General features: G+C 39.5%; 1 non-coding gene across 1 annotated transcript; it reads right to left on the bottom strand.

Annotated features, from left to right (window-relative positions):
* Positions 1–14,506: 14,506 nt before the first annotated feature.
* Trnas-gga (transfer RNA serine (anticodon GGA)) lies at positions 14,507–14,579 on the bottom strand. Its single transcript has one exon. It is a non-coding gene; the product is annotated as a tRNA-Ser (tRNA).
* Between the last annotated feature and the right edge of the window lie 5,918 nt (positions 14,580–20,497).

Here is a 20,497-nt window from a genome sequence, read left to right as displayed (position 1 = left end):
CCCGCGTAGCGATCGACACGAAATCATTTCATTGCCTTATGTATACCTTTAATCTTCACCGCTATAAAGCGACCACCAGTTCGGTTTGACAGATACGCAAAAGAAAAATAATAATGATAATCACAACCTTCGTAGCAGGGTTTTACATTTGGCGTCTTTTGTCGGTGCCCAGCCCGACAGAATCACGCCGAGCACATCACGAGCGCCGAAACTCGTCTCATTGAACAATAGGAGGCGAGGCGCGGTATAAGACTTCAATTGAATGTAGGTTTAAGGAACCCCTCAGTTTGATAAATCCTCTTTTTTTTTCGTTTTGGTGAAATTTCGGATGCTTGGGAGGGGTGGAAAAGAAGAAGCGTGGAGTCATTATTGATAATCAGAATGGTAAATAGACCCATATGTCGAGATTCTGCTCTTGTTCTCCCAAGACTTTTGCCTTAAACAACGTTCTCACCACCATGCACGCTACATTGCATACGTTCAATGCTGGATTCTGACTGATACATAAACGCACCCTGTCTTGTTCAAGAGCTTCCTGTTTCGATATCCAAAAAAGCAGGTTCTTGACTGTGAAACCGTTGTCATATAAAACCCAGTATGTGTGTTTTCTGCGTATTTTTTTTTTTGTTTCTGTTGGTGAAGAAATGGATGATAGAGTGCTCTGTAGTCGATTGTCTTAGCATACCATTGTGGAAAATACATGGTATGGCAAGTATGAAACGTTCCATGGTAAATCGAATGAGTGATTTCCTACACATCTCAATTATGTGCACATTATTCATGCATGCACACACACTAACACACTGACACACCCTCACGCACACACACACACACACACACACTCTCTCTCTCAACTAAACACTAACAAAAGTAAAAACGCGGAAAAAATCTAATTTTGAATTTGATAGTCAGTTGAAGGGAAGACTGCTCCTGAAAAATTGTCATGCTGAAAAAAAAAAGAAATAGTTCACACGTTATGACGCAGAGGGGAAACTTAATCAGGTGTTTTTCACGAGATATATTAACCAAAGTACTGATAAACTGCGTTGCGAGTTGTGACGATGTAAGATTGGTGTAAGGAGAAACTAGTTTATTAAGGAGTCAAAGAAAAATGATATATGAAAAAAGAACAAAGACGGAGAAAGGTGAGTGCGAAGATAGGAAGGTTGAAGAAACCATCAAACAGCGCCTGTTAGAATTTGAGCACGTTCACAGGCATCCCGGAGGTAGTATAGGGCGTACACCTTGGGATTCTAAAGTACGTCACTCTTCTCTCCCGCCCTCCCAGAAAACTCCTAAGCCACCCCAAATAAAGTGACACAAAGACGAATCTAGCAATATCTTTACTTTCGTGAGAAACACGGCAAACACTTCGTGTATGTGTGTTGTCAGGAGGGGAATTGAGAACGAAAGAGAAACAGACAAAGAAGGAGAGAGTTGGGAAAAATTCTGAGCGAGAGAGAAAAGAGGAACGACATGAAAGTGGGTATGAAGGACTAAGGGAAAAAGAAAGATAAAAAAGAAACTAAGACAGCAAAAAGACGCATAAGTGATCGCAGCCTCTTAAGCCGGATTTCCGAAACCATCTGCCAATTGTGCTCATTTGTCCTTTTTTTTTCTTGTTTATCTTTTTTTCCATGGTACAGACTTTGTTTTCTCTCTACTTTCTACCTTATTTTCGACACCTGCCAATTACAATGGGTCTAGCCCAGGGCTGATCACGCCAGCGCACGTCGGTACGCCATGAGCCGGAGAACCGTTTGGTTGGGCTCTTATCGTCAGAGCGCCCGTTCTTGTGAGTATGGATATGGCAGTAGGAGTGACGAGCTCGTGTGCGCTCTATGTGTGCGTGCGCGTAAAATCGCGAGTATGCGGAATCTGAAGAGAAGACTGGGAGAAGGAGGCGGTGTATATGAGCTTCATAGACGGACAGGAAGATGAAGAGAAGGAGGGGAGGGGGTTGAACCGAGAGACAGAGAGAAAGTCACTTTATTTTTGTTCCTCCGATGTCAAATTTCCTCTCCAACCTCTAAACGCAAACGCCTAAACGCGAAACAATCGTAGAGGTTTCCGCCCTCTTTTAGCAGCGACCATTAACCGGGTAGACTTTCTTATTTGCCTGACACTCTGTGGAGATTGTTGGTATAGAGCGAGGCGAATGAGTGATACAATGAAGAGGGAAACGAAAGGGAAGGTGGAAGTCTTGCTTAAAAAGAAAAAGAAAAAAATAGGGAAAATCGACTGGAAATGAGGTTAAGTCAAGACAATGTCACTTGTTTCTTTTGCGCTTTGTTTCCTCTTGACCCTATTCTACGGAGAGGAAAAGTACAGTGATCTGTCAAAGAACGTAACGTAATTGGGGTTATGGGGCTGCCTTGCTCTCCTTTTCCCGTCTTTGATAGGCCTCGACGTGTGGAATGATGGATTACGCAGGAGCAGTCGTATGATGGCGATCACTTTAAACCTTTCTTTGGATGAGCGCTGAGGAGGAATGCATTTCGTCTTCACGTGGTTCCTCCATCACTTTTGTACCTTGCAGCCCAACAGCCACTTCCCATGACGTGGAGGAAATAAAATTGAGTAGACCAGACAAGGGATGCATGTCGTGAGACATAAACAACTAACACATCTCATTTCATTTCATTTCATTTCATTTCATTTCAATCTCATCTTTGTTTCATTTGAAAACAGGTCCATTTTGATCAAGTTAACAAGTTATGAACCCATGGAATTTTAACCCATCAAAATTAATGATCATATCCCTGCCTGTACAAGTAGGCCTAAGTATATTTCCTCCTACCTATGTATCTATGTATACATGTCTACATAAAGCTATCTGTACATATACACATGCATGTATATATACATGTATATATATATATATATATATATATATATATATATATATATATGTATGTATATATATACATAAATACATATCAAATGGTCATATCTCTGTCTGTATAAGAACTTATATTTCCTCCTACATATCCATACATAAAGAAATGATTATTACAACATCTATTTCAGTTTCACATGTTTAGAAGTTGTAGTTACAATAACTGCCACTTCATGGGCTTGTTTCCTAGCTTGCGATCCAGCGAGAAGTGCTCGGTTAGAGACGGAGGGAATCGCTCTCTCTTCGGCGCTTAGGTCACTGTTCTTTTCCACCCTCCATTTTTTTCCTCTCTTTCCACCACCCATCAATGAAAGCAAATTTACTCAACAAAGTCAACTATTGGCTGAGCAAACTATCGCTTGGGAAATAGGTTCAGTGGTGGCGTGTGAAACCTTCATAAATGTTTTTCTTGTCCCTTTGCAAGATAATCAAAACAGAATGAAAATTTCTGCATCAGTCATGTAGCTGTACCACCGTACGGTACAGTCCGCCCTTTTTTTTCGGTGCGAGCGATCAGGGCATATTGTATAAATTTTGACTCGATACCAATTTATGAAACTGTGTTTACACTGCGGCAGGTTTAACGTAAACGGAGACACAATGAGCGCAATTATGACCAATAAGGAGTCAAATATGGCACTCCAAACAATTAGCTGTTCGATTGGCTTTTCCCCGACAACTATGAGGTTGTTGGATAAACTTACCCACTTTATTAGTGAGAGAGGGGGAAAAGACACGAGTCTTAAGACGGGTTTTCAATTTATGGGTTTGCATACCAAATATGAGGAGAAAAGGGGGGGGGGGCTTGTAGTAGAGGGATGCCTCTTTCGTTCTCTTCCAAACACCGTCCGAGTGTATTCAACTTGGCAAATTCAATTTTCGCAGAGACATGGCATAGCATGCATATTCGTGACAAATACACGATTGTACATCACAATATCAAGTTACCTTATGCCATGTAGTAGTACAAATAGTTTGATTGAGTATTGATCTGATCCTGGAGCAAAAACATAATAATGAAACGTAATTATTCATTGTTTAGTTGCTGTACCATACTGCGAGCATAATCGTCCAGAGTGCTAATAAGGGGCCGCTCCCCAAACTGTCAAACTCCAGAACGTTGACTCTTACAGTTCTTTCATTGATCCCTCCTAGATCCAGTACAGTGTGTCACACCTTTGAAGAAGGTTTAAACCATAAGTGTCGTTACCAAGACCTGACGATCTGTTTGAGATGCAGTTTCTGTTGAATAAATCAACTCCTCTTTTTTTTTTAAAGATTATGGCGAGATTGAACGTTCAACGCACTTGAAGGCAACAGCGAATACATATCATATTGAAAATAAGCATATTGTGAAATGCCCAGTGTCTTTTACATGTACATCTCTGTTTGGATCATTGTATCCGGTGACAATTGAGCCAATCTAAAATATTCATCACTAAAAAAAAACCAAATTATTCAATCAATTAGTCAATGAGTTACCATGAATAAAAGAAAAAAGGAGGAGCCTGCGAAAAGACTTATTCTATAGGGAGTAATTTCTATTTACAGACATTAAATTGTCAATTTACAGTTGATTATTTAACATTACTTGTTGATTTGCTCAGATATTAAGCAATTGAACAATGATAAGCAAAGAAAGCGACACTCTGATAGTACATTGCAAAAACACGTAGCGGAATACATGTAAGGGCAATACCATGTTTACAGTGCGCGCGCGCGTGTGTGCATGTGTTTGTGTGCGTTGTGTGTGTGCGTGAATGTGTTGTGTGATGTGCTCTATTCTTCTGCTTTTCATATGTATGTGTGTGTGTGTGTGTGTGTGTGTTTGAAGTGATTCACTTGAAAATAACGCATTTTCCTCCAAAAATCTGTAGAGATTAGCGCAGCACTAACAATGTTACTCTTCACACAGTCAGTCTAAAGTTTACAGGAAAGTAAACAATCGCAATATCATGATTCGACGCATTATGCAAACATTCATGATTAATTTGCATAAAGTGTCCTCATTAACATTACCTGAAATATAATAGACACCATGTACCTACCACCCTGTGACACAAATAAATTCTCCAGACTTGCAACTAGAAAGATCACACACAATCTGCGTCTGCGGCATCACTGTATCAGTCGGACCGATCTATGGTAGATGCAGACATACTCTTACTACCAAAGATAAACTAGACCCATAGACCCAGTTACAGAATTGCGTCATTGTACATGCTCACACCACCGCATTTGTTTGTTTGTTTGTTTGTTTGTTTGTTTTTTGCATAGAGAGAGCGAGAGCCTGTTGGGTCTTTACACATTTGACTCGTAAAAGACAAGATAATGATATCAATACACAATACACGCATTCACACATAAACAGGTATTAGAATATGATTATGGACATGCATACAGATGCACATAAAATTGTGTTATTGTGAGTGCATTATTCTACGTATATATACGAATACATGCATAAATAACAAAAACGCAATCATGTACACGTATATATGTATGTAAAGTCAGGAGGCGCCACGAAAATTTGCTCCAGCGCTTGTTAGTTGGCGCGAGCCGCTGCCCAATATTAGATTCTTGGACGCCTGCTTTGTTTTATCTCAACTTTAGATCTGTTCCAGGGGTTAGTTTCTGCCCCCAGGCTACCGATTCCAGGGAGCGTGACAGCCATCCCCGTCCAGACATATCCAGTCTTGAAACATGATGTCTTTCTGTGGTGTGTGTGTGTGTGTGTGTGTGTGTGTGTGTGAGGGTGTGTGAGGGTGTGTTTGTGCTCGAACAGCACTGCTTTATTGCTCCTTGCTATCTACTTCCTTTGACAAGCTTGCATTTTGGAAAAAAAAAGTAATAACTTGTGAGACACAGAGAATAATTGGAGACATAACCTGCAGATGTAAGAATTGTGTGTGTGTGTGTGTGTGTGTGTGTGTGTGTGTGTGTGTGTGTGTGTGTGAGAGAGAGTTTGCGTGTGTATATGTGTGTGTATGCGCGCGCGCGTGAGTGTGTGTGTGTGTGTGTGTGTGTGCACGTCTGTGTGTGTTTGTGCGCTCCCTCTCTTCAGTTATGATAGGGGGTCAACAGCTACGAAAATCTTTTTGTCGTCATAACGTTACTGGAAAAGCTTTTTTGGTCTTTGATGAGCTAACAGCATCCCACATGAAACTTCCATGACTAGGTTGCTGTGAAGTGTTTTGGTCCTTGATGAGCTAACAGCATCCTACATGAAACTTCCGTGACTAGTTTGCTGTGAAGTTCTATTCTACATGTACGTGTAACTTCACAGCCATGATAATCTGTTGCATACGCGGCAAAAGCCTTAAATCATTTATTTAGTTTATTTATTTATTAAGTTATTAATCATTTATTTATTAAGTTTAAACAGTAGTAAATGGTGTGATATCCCACATGTTGACATTGGTGTTGGGCTATTGCCATCACCACCATCAGACCAATGTGCACGATGGGCGGATTTGTGTGATTTCGTTTACTAAATTAAGGGCCTAATAAATCCCATCTTTGTTGGCCAGGACTTTGAGAAATAGGCAGCATCAACCACTTCTCTGTCTCTGAGTAGAGCTAGGATGACTTCGGTCTTAGGATCTACTTAAGTTTTGTTCTCCAGTTTTTGTTTTCGTCGTTCTTTTTTTAATGCAACAAAAGGTTGAGAAAAAGCAATTAAAGTAAGTCAGTTGGTCTTGAGGCTTACCAATGTGCACCGGTGTTCCAGCTAGAGATGTTCCAACTGATAAACGATTTGATTTCCTTTGGAGAAACGTGGTCCACTCTGAAGGATCTAGTCCCGTCACAAAACAGTGCAATGACTGGATCTGTCTTCTGATTCTTCCCATCACAGGCCCCGTGGCTCCCAGCGGCAATACGATTTCTTCCAGAGGAACTGTTGCTACGTTCTGTCATAACCTTGTCTAATCATGAAATATAATATTCATAAGTTTCTTTCTTCTCTCTCTCCCTCTCTCTCCCTCTTTCCCTCTCTCTCTCTCTTTCTGTTTAGATCTTAATGTATTTATGCCAAGACCTCCCACTCCTTTAATACTCTATCCTCATTATAAGGGAAAAAAGTAACACCATGTACCACCAACAGAAGGATTTGTACACGGACCCCACCCCATTAGACCTCATCACACCCGACCCCCTAACATCCCACTCCGACGGTCTCGCGCTGTATGTTCTCCAGCTAACTTCAACAGAGTGGCCAAGCAATTCCGACAATTAAGGTTCAACACCATCATCGCTTAGAGACTATTGTGTATGTCTGTGTGTTTGTTTGTGTACTCACAAACACACAGAAACACCGACACACAAACACACACACAGACGTTCTGTATCATTTGTTCAATCAAGATGAAAGATGCTGGTTGGTATTCTAAGTAATATTGCTTCCAAGATGACCATTATTATTAAGCATGATCATTACAACACCATTGCTTTCAATCTGTTCACCCTCGATGAACTAATGATAGACATTCATAATTTCATTGGCTTGAAACCCTCCAAACAGAGCAATATACCCTGGACATTTGCTCATACACTTTGAATCTGTTTCGTGGGAGAGTTTCTTTTTGTTTATTTGTGTTCATTTTTGTCCATCTGACAAGATGGCTGAATATAGCCGATATTCAGCTGCACTAGCTGGTCTTCTATGGAATCAATTGGTTTTCGAAAAAAAAAAATCCGTTGTATGTTAAGCACCTAGTTTTTGTATGTGCAGGGTTGTGTGTGTGTGTGTGTGTGTGCGTGTGTGTGCATTTAGTGTGAAGCTTTCAAAGTTGTTGTTGTTGTTGTTGTTGTTTGTGCTTTTTTAAGGTAAAAAAAACTGCTTTAAACTGACACGAAAATGCAAATCCACCACAACAAGAATACCACGTGTCTTTCATCTCTACCGAACAAACATGTAGGCAGTCAATCTGTCCGTAATGTTTATTATGTAACGTGAAAATGTCGACAGTTTCGCCCATACTCTTTTAGAGAAAATTATATCTGTCGATTTCTTTTTTCTAACCACCTTGTGCAGGGGGGCTTGCACTCTACGGGCGGCTCGCGGGAGAGGTGGGTGTACGGCCGCAATGGCCGAAGACAGTAATCCAAAATGCGAGGGGACCCGCTGCAAATTTGACTTTTAATTCCTTTAAGTTGTTTCAAGATCACGCTCGCACACGACTGAACAAGATGGTAGGTCCTTTTTTGTGTGTTTTCATTCATCTCCCCTCCCTCCTCTCTCTCTCTCTCTCTCTCTCTCTCCCTCCCTTTCTTACTTCGACTCTATCTGGGAACCCATTGCCCGTCATTGGAGGAAATGGTATGGAGGGCTAGGTTTTTAATTTTGCCCCTAGGGACCCAGAAAACAAACTTAAATCCATTTTGAAAATCGGGCTAGACAAAAGACGACCTCCAATGTGAGAGAAAAGAAGGGACAGAGAGGAGGAGAGAGAGAGAGAGAGAGAGAAGGTGATAATAGTAAAAAGGAAAAGATTGTAGGGGAGGGGGGAATAATGACAGAAAGAAAGGATAATAGCGAAGGGAGGATGAAATGGAGGGGGGGGCGATTTTTGGCCCGTCATGTAGAGGAGAATCAGATCTACCCTCTCTGTCCAGCACAACTATCCGACTGCCTCCCTCCCCACTAATCCAAATTCTTCTTTGGCAGACATACAACCTTGTATGCCATCTTACAATTTCGTCTCCACCCAGTCGATTCGCTGAGGGGACCAACCCCCCCCCCCCCCCCAAAAAAAAAAAAAATGATGGAAATGAACATTATGAAGAAAAGAAAGGGTTGCGTTTGCTCTTTTGATCTTCCATTCCGTTCTCCTATTTCAAATATTTTGCCCTTCTCCTTCAATACGTCTCTGTACTTAACTTCCTTTTGACGTTAAAAAAAAAAAATCTCGCACACCCTTCCCTCCCTCCCCTCCACCCCCCCCCCACCTCCGTCCTTTCCATATCGCTTTTTGCTTTAGTAAGTTTGTCTTTAGGATGAAGTCAAAATTACTGTGCGCCCTGACGGCTTACAACAAGAGAAGAAAAGAGATAGCAAAAAAAGAAAGTGACAGAAATTGAGGAGGCAAGAGAAATACCTGTCTCTTACTTGGTAGCACAGAAAAGGCCCCCAATGTTCTTGTCGCCAATCATTTCTTGGTGATTATTCGAAACAAGGAGGTGTGGATATTTCATTCCCGAGTGTCAGAAAACACAGAGCGGTAAGTTTGGATACCTTTTGCAAGTTGTCAAGAAGATTTCAAATTATGTCTTTTCTTCTACTTTGAGTACTTTGATTCATGGACAAGACATCTTGGTTCGATTTGATTCAAGTCAATTTCAATAAGTGCAAAGCAATCTTAAGCAGTTTTAACAATATTTTTCTTGTCATACGTCTAGCTTAAAACATATGACCACACCCACTGCCCCCCGGTCGACACAATTTTTTTGGAAGGTAATCATCAAATGTTCGGCAGAAGTGTAGAGTCTCCCCTACCTACAGATACATGAAGTCAGAATAGGCAATATTACGTGCTGAAGCAAACAGAATTGTCAAAGAGGGGTGCTATCCTAACTTTCTCTAGATGATTAGTTCTCTGGATGCACCCCACTCCGCTTCCTCGTGTCCCCATTCCTCGGCCGGTTCTTTTGTCAACTATTCGGTGGCGACGCACTTCAATAAATATGTACACGTTTCGAGTTAAGAGGCATCCAACAACGGACTATGAGGCATTATTTAGCGAGCGCAAATAATTAATGTAAGGTGTATTGGACGCACGGGGTTGTGTGCAAATAATCGCCCTCACTGCTTTTTTTTTCCCCTTAGACGAGGAAAAGGCAAATGTTGTACCGTATTTGCGCACGTTAGATTGTTTCGTACTGCTCCGTGTGCGCTCAAATATGTTTTAACTTTTCGGCTTCGCTGAAATAACTGCTATTGCTGGAAACTCAAATAGAAAGTAGCGCGAACTGTAAATATGGCTGAGCAAGAGTCGGGGGTATTCTATTATTTGGTATACTGCTAATATAATTGATTGACTTTTTTCGACTAAGCTATGACGTAGTTGCCGAAGAATGCAGTCAATTTCCCCCTCTCTCTCTTTCTCTCTCTCTCTCTCTGGCTCTCTTTATGTGTATTTTGTTTTCCTTCATGCTGTCTCCTACCTCGTCTAATCTATTGCTTCATACTATCAGATACATTTTAAAAGGAGCTTGTAACAGTTTCATATTGTTCGAAACCAAACACATTAAGAAATGAAGTAACGCACTAACTTGACACGACCAGTTCACCTAAAGTTGTTGTCTTTTTCTTTCTTCATGTCGCTTTGTCGAGATACGATGAAAAAAAAAGTACAATCAGCAATATGTTTGACTGACGTGGTCATTATGTATGAGTGATGCCTAATATAAAGACTCGATAAACAACACTACACAATGATTTTTGGGAGCAAAGGGGAAAAGCTTTGTTGTGTGGTGAACAGAAATTTAGAGTTTTACGTCTAAACTTACCTTGGACAAAATGTATCCTGAAACTCCAATTTTCGAAAATGCAAATATTTTTCGGAAGCCTAATAGTGCAATGTTTTCCTATTGACCTATTATTTTTAAATGTCTACCCTGCCTCAAGTTAGACTGCACCAGCTATTTATAAACTGTATTGTGGTGACCAGTTTTCTTACTGCTTCTGTGAAAGAAAATTTAAAAGATAAAGGTTAATAAAAGTTTTGAAAACCCGGAGCATGGAAAATAACAACATCGGAAAGTGATGTCCTACGACTTTATCATTGACAATGACATTAACATTATTTCCACTTTCACTTATAAATGTCACACAAAATTAACACATTGAAGTTTGGAAGGTATAACTGGTAATGATTTGCACCACACAATACTTTTCCTTTTTAAAACAAGACACTTAGAAGAAGAGATTACTAGTAAGTGCAATCTTAAGGTATTATGGCTTTGAGTAGTTATACATGACATTGAATCTAGTATGGCATGATAATTCAAGGGAATGAATGTATATGTAATTGACTAAATCTTACTAAACTTAGTGGGAGGACGCTTTCTGGAAAGCTATAGTAAGCTTGTGTAAAATAGGTCCTTCGGAAGACCATTTTGAAGAGAGAGAAAATAAATGTAAACTATGGAAATATCTTTCTGTTTTCAGGCATTCGTGGTGACCTTTCACTCGTTCAAACTGAAATCTATTCATTAAATGTTTTATTAATTCTTCAAATGTTACATATATATATATATATATATATATATATATGCAGATTTTTAAGTTTGAAACAGTTGCTCATTTTATGGAGAGTAAGATGTAGTTTTTCAGGATCGTATCTACTTTGGTTACATCTCGATGTGGTGGTTTTCTAACTTTTTTTCCATATAGCTTTCTTTCGTTCGTTCTTTCTATACGAATTCGTATCGATGTATTTCCGTTGGGGAAGAAAAAAAAAATGGAGAGGGATACCCAATATATGATTCTGGCCTGCATGCCTCAATGAGCAAATTAATGCGATTACACATTGCCCCTACGAACCCGTCTTTTGTTGCCCGCTAACCGCACTGAAGACGCGAAAAGAGGGAATTTGTTACTTTTTCGAGGGCCCTCCGTGTCTCTCGCTGGCGCGGACAAGCGTGAAGGATGGGGGGCGAGCTGCACTGGGCCCGTTCAAGCCCCCAAGTCTCGGCGGGCGTTCTCGGGCCTCGCGTTCCATCGAAAGACTAGTCAACCGTCACCCTCTCTTGCTTTACCGCTTTAGCTTGACTTCCTCCAGTATTTCTTTCATATTCTCTCTCTTGTTGCCTACTCCTCTTATATTTTTCCCCATCTCCCTATCTCTATCTCTCTTTCTTTCATCCCTAAAGAGTGAAAATGCATATGTTTGTGTGACTCTGACAGCTTCCAGCCGAGGTATTAACTCTCTATTCGAGAGAAGAAATTTATTCATGAGGTGTATGCAAAAGTCCACTCTTTTGGACTTTCTTTGCTTTTTTTCTACTTTTTCTTTTCTTGATGGACAGATCTGTACATGCACCTGACCACTCTAGACTGTATTACTAGTGACCGCATAATAGTACGGGCCATACACGCTCCACTTTGCGGTTACCCTATTTACATTAGCATCTGAACGCTCTCAAACAGACTTTTCAACGTTAACTCCAGTTTTGTTTTGTTTTCTTTTTGTTTTGTTTTGCTGATAACAGTCTTGTGAATGCTTTTCTGAAAAGAAAAATGTATTAAACCCTACATGGGACCCTTACCCTTCTCCTGTTTAGTATTCACCGGGCAATGCGACATGGCGATCGATCTCAACTAACTGCGATCAATCGCAACCCCTTCGCGATCTTCAGTTCAGATTAGTCAACGTGGAATGGCGACCGATTGCTGTGGGTTTGCGATCGATCGCTTGGTTTTATGTTACGGGAACCTTGGCAATGATGTAGGTGCATGTAGGCAGCTGATGATTAGGAGGCCGCGTTTAACATTTTTAGGTTCAGTTCTTAATTTCATGTCTTCTCATCAAGAATAGACACCATTCCTAAGTTAGAGTTCGACAGCTTGGACTTTACTTCAGATGTAGTTCTTTCTCGTCTCTTGTATGGGAGCAATCAAATAGGTCCTCGTGAAGAATGACGCATCGATTCACCCTATCCTTTTCCAGGAACTGCTGATATAAATAATTATGTAAGCTACCAAAATATTCTCTTTGACAAAACAGAATTATGACTATTGGCACTTCCGCTGTGGGAAGCTTGTCCGTGCAAGTAGGGACAAAATGAGTTATTTTAATTCTGAAGTTGGCGATAATAAACAGCGTCTACTTTTGTCAACAGTCTGACTTGCTGTCGCAGAAGATCTTTAAAAAAAGGACCCTCTGACAATGGTAGGGACATGACAAGATTATACATGTCATGATTGTAGCATATTTATAACAAAAAATGACAGGATTACAGATCTATATAAGATCACTGTTGTGAAGGAAATCAGTATAAACGACGCGGATTCTTTTGTTGTTCTTCTCTTTCCATTTGTTCCTGTTGCTGTGTGTTATGCGCGTGCATATTCCGACTATACAAGCAGTATCTTTTTTTCTTATATACGCACGAGGACGCCAGTATGAGGGTAGTTCTTTAGAAAAACAAAACAAAACAAAAACATCGTATGCTGTTGACTCAAATGGTCATCTGCTCCGACCACGCTCTGAAAATTTTGTTAGAAAGGACATCAATTACGATTACAATCGCTGACCGTCTTCCTGGTCAGAGCGCTTGACCGTTCAACGAAAAAACCAAAAATAAGAAAAAAAAAAACGAAACGGGGAAACAAAACAAAGACAACAGCAACAGCTAGAAAGACGGATCGGCGAAAACAATGCATATGCGGCATCGTGTGCGAGGATGCGTACGAAGAGATATGATAGAGTTGAGTTCATTGCTCGAGCTAATTGCGGGCAATTAATCACCGTCAAATTCATCTGGTTTGCAGTCAGCGATGAATGGCACCTATTTGTTTGTTAACCGTCGCATAGGGAAAAGTAAAAAGAGAAAATTGATAAACCAAGCTTTGCCACTTTGGAAAGTAATTATCGTTAGAATACACATCGGACATTTTGTACAAAAAGTTGTGTATGAATAATCGTTCCCCGCAGTTTATGAAATCTGACGCCAAAAGAAGACCTACTAAACATTTTTTTTTTTTTTTTTTTTTTTGGGGGGGGTGGGTGGGTGAGGCGGCGGGGGAATATATGAGACAAGCAAGTCTTGCTATAAAGGTGGTGGCGAACTTATAAAGCTAAATATTGTGTACATTTACATTATTTATGGCAGGTCACATTTTTGTCGTCATTCAGTTAGAACTAGACGACACGTTCTTGTAGAAAACCGGAACACGAGTAAAAGAAACATTGATAACTTGAATTTCCATACATAACATATTAACTGTTGTATAAAAAAAAAAAACGAAAACATAACCAAAAAACAAAAAACAAAACCAAGCAACAAACAAACCCTTAATGGGGCATTCCAGTGCTAGTTAAAAGTTAGTCTAAAAAGACAGAACACATTTTTCGTAGCACAACTATGTAACTTTGATCCGAAAGGGATGGAAAGTGACAAAGTTGTGAAATTTTAATGTTTTGATTATCAGTCCCGTACAGTTCTTAAACAGTCACATTATGAATAATCATGCAAAAAGTGAAATGATGATATCATCCCCTCATAGTTTTCCATATATTTTGGACATTAAATGTTGAAATCTACCAGTTGTTTTGTTTTTATATTTTTATTCAGAAGGCAAGTATGCCCTTGTCTTAATTCCTGACCTCTGGCTGATCATTATATGAAGTTATTCAACCAGAGATAACATGACGTTTTACACTTTATTAGCAGAAAATTTGAATAATCTTATTTTTTTGCACACGATCAATGGAAAATTTGAGGTGATGACATCATCTGTTCCCTCATTTGCATATTCATATCGACTGCACGAGACCTTGCAACTGGTTGACACATTGCCCTACATCGACGTAAATAAGCACTGAATTGATCAGTGTTTTAGTAGTAGCCATGATAAAAAAAAAAGAAAAATCATGGGCGGACATACTCGAGTAGGATTCGAACCTACGACCTCCTGATCTCCGGACAGGCGTCATCTCCACTAGACCACCAAGCTTTCACCCGACAGCAAGGGTTGGTTCAAATCCAACGAGACCTGTTCTGCCGTGTCTGCAGAAATCAGCCTGTCCTGCAGACCTGTTCTGCAGAAATCAGCGAATCCTTACAAATTCATAACTTCCCTAGTTTTCATCCGATTTTGATGAAATTTTCACTGTTGTACTTATAAGATGCTACTCTCTCTTATATATAGCTTAGTGTCGATATGATAACGAACTAGTATGAGAAATTGACACAGCGTTGAGGCTCTTGCCGTTGTTCTTGTTGTTGTCTATCATACCGCGGCGAAAATCAAGAATTCATCAACGTGTGAGCACTTTTGTTGGTGTTGATGTTGACGAGGTGGGAGGGTGGGGGGAGGTGGAAGGGGGAGGGAAGGGTGTTGAGAGTATTGGAAAAACGCAAACAAAAGATGCTGGATGCAAATTCTCAATATTTCGCCGTCAGAGTTTTCCCATGTATTGAGTATGCGCAACGTCACGATACGATCGACATTGGGGCGAAACTAAATCGTTGTTTTATCTCCGCGGCACTTCACTCGGACGAATTTAAGCGCTGAGATAATTGAGTGGAGAACATGTAAATAACGGGAAGAGAGAGGAAAAAAGAAAGATTTCAAGCATAGGCCTCCCCCCCCCCCCCCCCCCCCCATAAAAAAAAAATGGAAAAAGGGGGAAATATAAATCAAATTGGCTATGGGGCTTACGTAGCAATAGGACGCCAAGAACGCGTGTCAACACGATGTACTGACTGAGGGAAGTAACGCAATATCTACTCAAACATTATTGGGGGGATAGCCGAACCTGTGGGCGCTACGGCGACCAGCAACTTGACTTGCCGTGTAGATACAGGTGTTATCGTGGCGGTCGACATGAAAGAATCGGCCTTGCTTGAGAAGGAGACAGAGAGAAAAGGGAGAGATAGAGAGAAAGCATAAAAGATAGAGGGGAGAGAGAATGGGGAAGGGGGAAAGGCAAGTTGTAAAGTCCAGTAAGGAAACAGAAAATTAGAAAGTAAGAGTGGGAGAGAAGATGGGAGAGTAGAGATGCGAGGAAGGGCGAGATGGGGGGGGGGGGGGGGGTTCTGCGAATCCAAGAAGAAAAACTAATTCAAAAACAGGAGGTGAAGATGAGAAGAAAGCAAAGGCTGAAGAGTGCATCGACTCCGACAGGAATAGTTCCCTATTTTTCCTCCATCCACATTTATTTCCCTCTGCCCTTTCCTGTCATTTTTTTCCGTCATTCCCTCTCCTTCCAGTCTCATCCTTTTTTTCCTCTCTCTTTTTCTCAAGAAGTGCCAGTCAATTCACGGACGATAGGATAGGTGGAGAGACACAGATTCGAGGTGATATGGACTTTTCTCTCCTGATTTTTGTTGTGAAGAGAAATATTGATGTTCGGAGACGTTTCCTTACGGTTGTCATGGTAATAATACCTTGCACTTCTTGATGATTTCTGTGTCTTTTTTTTTTAATATTTGAAGCCTGTAAATGACGAGCTATTTATAACTTTTCAAATCAGCCCAGCCTACCATCCAATGCCTAGATCCGATACCCACTCCCCCACCCCCTGCTCCGCGCCCCTAAATTCACAATACATTATTACACCTCTGCAGTGTTGTTTACTCTGAGTGAAATATTACAGTGGCTACATCCACAGCTGTTGCGAACAAACAGCAATTGCAAAACACGCAACCGCAAAAAGGCATATTCCAGGCTAAATTTACAAAACAAACCAACATGAATGCTTTACCCGAAACGATTCGGTAGACATATGTTGAATTAAAGCTTCTTCAACAGTATTCATGTCATTCATTTTGGTATGCCTTTTTCTTTGTATACAAGAACAAACATTGTGGGCCTGACTAATTTTGTTTTCACTTTGATGGCAATTCACAACATTAATTGAACTTAATCTGTCAGTCAGAGGCCAACATAAAATGGCTTCCAAGCGTAACTATTGGCACTGCTGAATCGAAGGGATATTAGTCATGGCTTAAAGATACGTTATTTTAGAAATAACCATTGTTGTTGTCCCGTTGTCGTTGGAGGTCCAACGTTTGAATGTGGACTCTATAACTGCTCCAAATATACCTTACAACCCTTTGTCCATTCAGGGAGGTGCACCTCCCTGGTCCATTTGAAGGCGCCATGTTATTATTAAGAAAAGCAAACACACCTAGACTCATAGACCTAGACTTAATATCCAATAATAGCAACGACTGCAATACTAACAACACTTCAGTGCGGAAGGTTCAAACTTGCCCGTGTCTTCGACGATTTCACGAAACAGAGGAAAATACATCTTCCAATAAGCGCTGTGCAACGCTTTTAACTTAAAAATAGCAGTATATATGCCTGTTGTGGTAGCGGCATGGCAACAACCAATAAACTGCAATCCAATTAAGTGGTTGCCACGGTAACTTCAATCACTGTAACGTACCATGAACATGAACATTTTTGTTTCTTCTGAAAAACTATAATCCTTTCCAGTATGAAGTCATCTTTGACTACCCGATTGGTCTGGTAGAAGTTAGTACTACAGACTAATACATAATACCCTATGTACAAGTTATGATAATGTTACACGATGTATTCTAAACCACACAGACACATACTATGCACATGAGGCAAAACAAATGCATTTATTTTGCCTCATAAGTTATTATAGCTGTTTCATGTTCTCTTTAGAGATGCTTAGAGATGTCCTAGAAACAAGCAAACCGACAAACAAACATTGGTAATGTATCCCTCGTCCTCATATCATCTGTAACCATCACTGTCAATCATCTTAGTATCTATCTATCTATCATTCTATCCATCTATCTATCTATCTATCTATCTATCTATCTATCTATCTATTTATCTATCTATCTATCTATCTATTTATTTATCTATCTATCTATCTATCTATCTATCTATCTATCTATCTATCTATCTATCTATCTATCTATCTATCTATCTGTCCATGTACCTATTTACCTGCCTAGTATTGTTTAAATCTTGCGTCAGGGCTGCAATCATATTGTAGGTACCGAGTTTAAGACTTGTTAGCTCATTCCTGTCAGTCGTGCGAACTGAAATTACCGAATAAACTGATTAAAAGATTATGTTGCAATCCCCAGCTCCCTCCTCCTAGCTTCTGAAAATTTAGTGTAATCATTTTACACAAGTGATTATGAATAAGTTATTGATAAATTAATGTTACAACACTGAAACACATAGTCTTTTATTTTCCATACCATAGTATGTGGCTTTCTTTTGCATGAATGTTGAAAATTATGAAAACAATGTAGAATTATGACGAAACACATTTTCACGTGAAGTACAGGAAATGATTTATCAACTATTACCTATAACATACCTCCCTTTTCAGCAAGCTATATCACATTATTACATATCTAAAAGGGTATATTCATGCCCAAAACAGAAAGAGGAAAATAATGCTAAGCATGCGTACATTAAAATTTGAAACATTATTTCTTCCACTCTTCACTGGGCTTGTAACATTGCGGGCAATATGCACGAAGCTTTTCTTGGAAAAGATTATGAGAATATTAAGAATCTTATAATATTGCTATCAGCAAGCAATGGAATACCTGAATATAAAAACGACCCAAGTCCAAATGTGGCTGTCATCTTTGGAGACCCTTTACGAAGTCATGCAAAGATAAAAGATAGATAATCAGTCACATGAATGTTTTACATTCAAATTTATATAAATAACATTCCACTAACTGAAAAAAAACTAAAAACATTAAGAGTTCTTTTTAATGATTTCTTTTTTTTTGTAATGGACTTGGGTTGTTTTTGTATTCAGGTATTCAATGGTTACGTTCATTTAATTATAACTCAAGTTAGAATGACATTTCAGTACAAAAACGTACATGTATGCCAGTTGGAAAATGGTCGACACCCCGTGCACAACCAGGTGGTACCCAGACAATGCAGCTATGAAGGCCAAGTAAAAAAAGGAATGAATAGATAAATAAAAAGTGAGGTCATCTCTTTGCAATGAGTCAATATCAATACACAGGAATGACGAATATTTATATCCTTAATTATAGACAAATAAAAATAAGCACAATGGATTATCATACATATCGAATGAGACAAACACTTATGATTGTCTAAGTCTTTTTGTCACAGATTTTTGATGTAACAGCATCAGTTGTAGATTTAGAATTGGAGGCAGCAGAAATACCATGACAAATATGAGTAAAGGAAGGACAGAAAAAAAATCACAACAATAATGCTGTATTACGGTCAGAGGTCTACTAAGAGACCCCACGGTGGTGAGGTAGTGATAGTAGTAGTAGTAGTAGTAGTAGTAGTAGTAGTAGTAGTAGTAGTAGTAGTAGTAGTAGTAGTAGTAGTAGTAATAGTAGTAGTAGTAGTAGTAGTAGTAATAGTAGTAGTAGTAGTAGTTAGTAGTAGTACTCTCTAAATACCTTAGATTTAGATGAGGGACAAATCGCAAATTAGAATGAAAATCTCAATCTGATAGATTTAGAAGTCAATCGAATTTTTAAGTCTAATTTTGGATTTGTTCCTAACCACAATTTCATAGATTGATTTCCAATCTAAGAAATTTAGAGAGTAATAGTATTATTACTAGTAGTAGTAGCAGCAACAGCAGTAGTAGTAGCAGTAGAAGTAGTTGTTGTAGTCATGGTATTAGTAGGAGTAATTATTTTTGTTTTAACAGCTATCGTTGTGAAGTAGTGAAATAATAATTGTATGATAGTAGAGGTAGTTGATGTTTTTAAGATTAAATTTCTTTGTAACAGGTGGCACATCACCAGAAACACCGCCTTGAATATACGAAAATATGAGGTGATGATCGAAGGTATGTAAACAATGTGAAGATTCATTTTGCTGCAATATTATATTTTTTAAGAAGTAATAAAAAGAAACGAAGCCCTCGTAATTAGCGTTAAGATAAAAAAAAAAAACAGCTGGCGATCACCACGTGATTGTTTTCCACGGTTATCAGCTGTTCTGCTTGGGTTTTCATCGACGAACTCTGTTTGACTCCGTTTTCGGTTTCATCGACGTTGATGAGTTTTTCTTTTGTTTGTTGTTTCTTTCATTTTTCATGTTTTACCAACACACAGATGTATATTGTACTTACGTGAGACGGATGGAACATTTATTTAGCGATCATAACCGTGGGGATTGTTTTACACCAAACTATTGCTTGAATTTGTGATGGCTTTGCAATTCGAGCCGAATTCCGTCGAGCGCGCCCGGTCGCAGTTCTAATATTTGTTGAACAGGGCAGCCTAGCTTCTTCCATTGCACCATTGGCTTCTGCAGGAGTTACAATTACGTTTACACAACAAAGCTAACAGATCATTCTAGACGAACGAGGTGTGGTGCCGTATTATTGTCCTTTAAAAAAGTGCGTGCAGCCGTTCCCTACAAATACAAAACAAAACAAAGAGTTTAAGGACATGACCGCGTTAGGTAGATAATGACGTTTCGTTAATGTCCACTATCGCACCCCTCTTGTTTTAACAGTACACTAAAATCACAAGCTCTTCACGTTCTGGTATGATATTTCAATATGCCTTCATTTCAACAACCAAATTTGAATGAAGGTCCCATAAGCACGACATGATCGATTAAGGAATAATGTTGAAATCTAGTGCGTGCACGCACTGACTGAAACATTTTTGTCATTATCGGGCATTTGAAATTAAATTTTGTGTCTGCATAATCAACGGTAAGGACTTACTACGGAATCATTCGAGGAAAAATCCACGAATCTGTCATTCAGCTGCAGAGCTTATTACCGTTTTTGTTTCCCACGCGCACCCTATAGCACATCCAGCCAGTACAGTACGGTACAGTATGGCGATATGTACTCATAAAACAAAAATCGCTTTTGATAAATTTGCAATACGCTTTACGAA

This window comes from Diadema antillarum, unplaced genomic scaffold (genome assembly GCF_040938485.1).
Source record: "Diadema antillarum isolate AM-2024a unplaced genomic scaffold, OU_Dant_1.0 scf00000094, whole genome shotgun sequence".
In the NCBI taxonomy this organism is placed as follows: Eukaryota; Metazoa; Echinodermata; class Echinoidea; order Diadematoida; family Diadematidae; genus Diadema; species Diadema antillarum.
The sequence above is the reverse complement of the archived record's forward strand: the minus strand, read 5'-3'. Positions and strand labels throughout refer to the sequence as shown.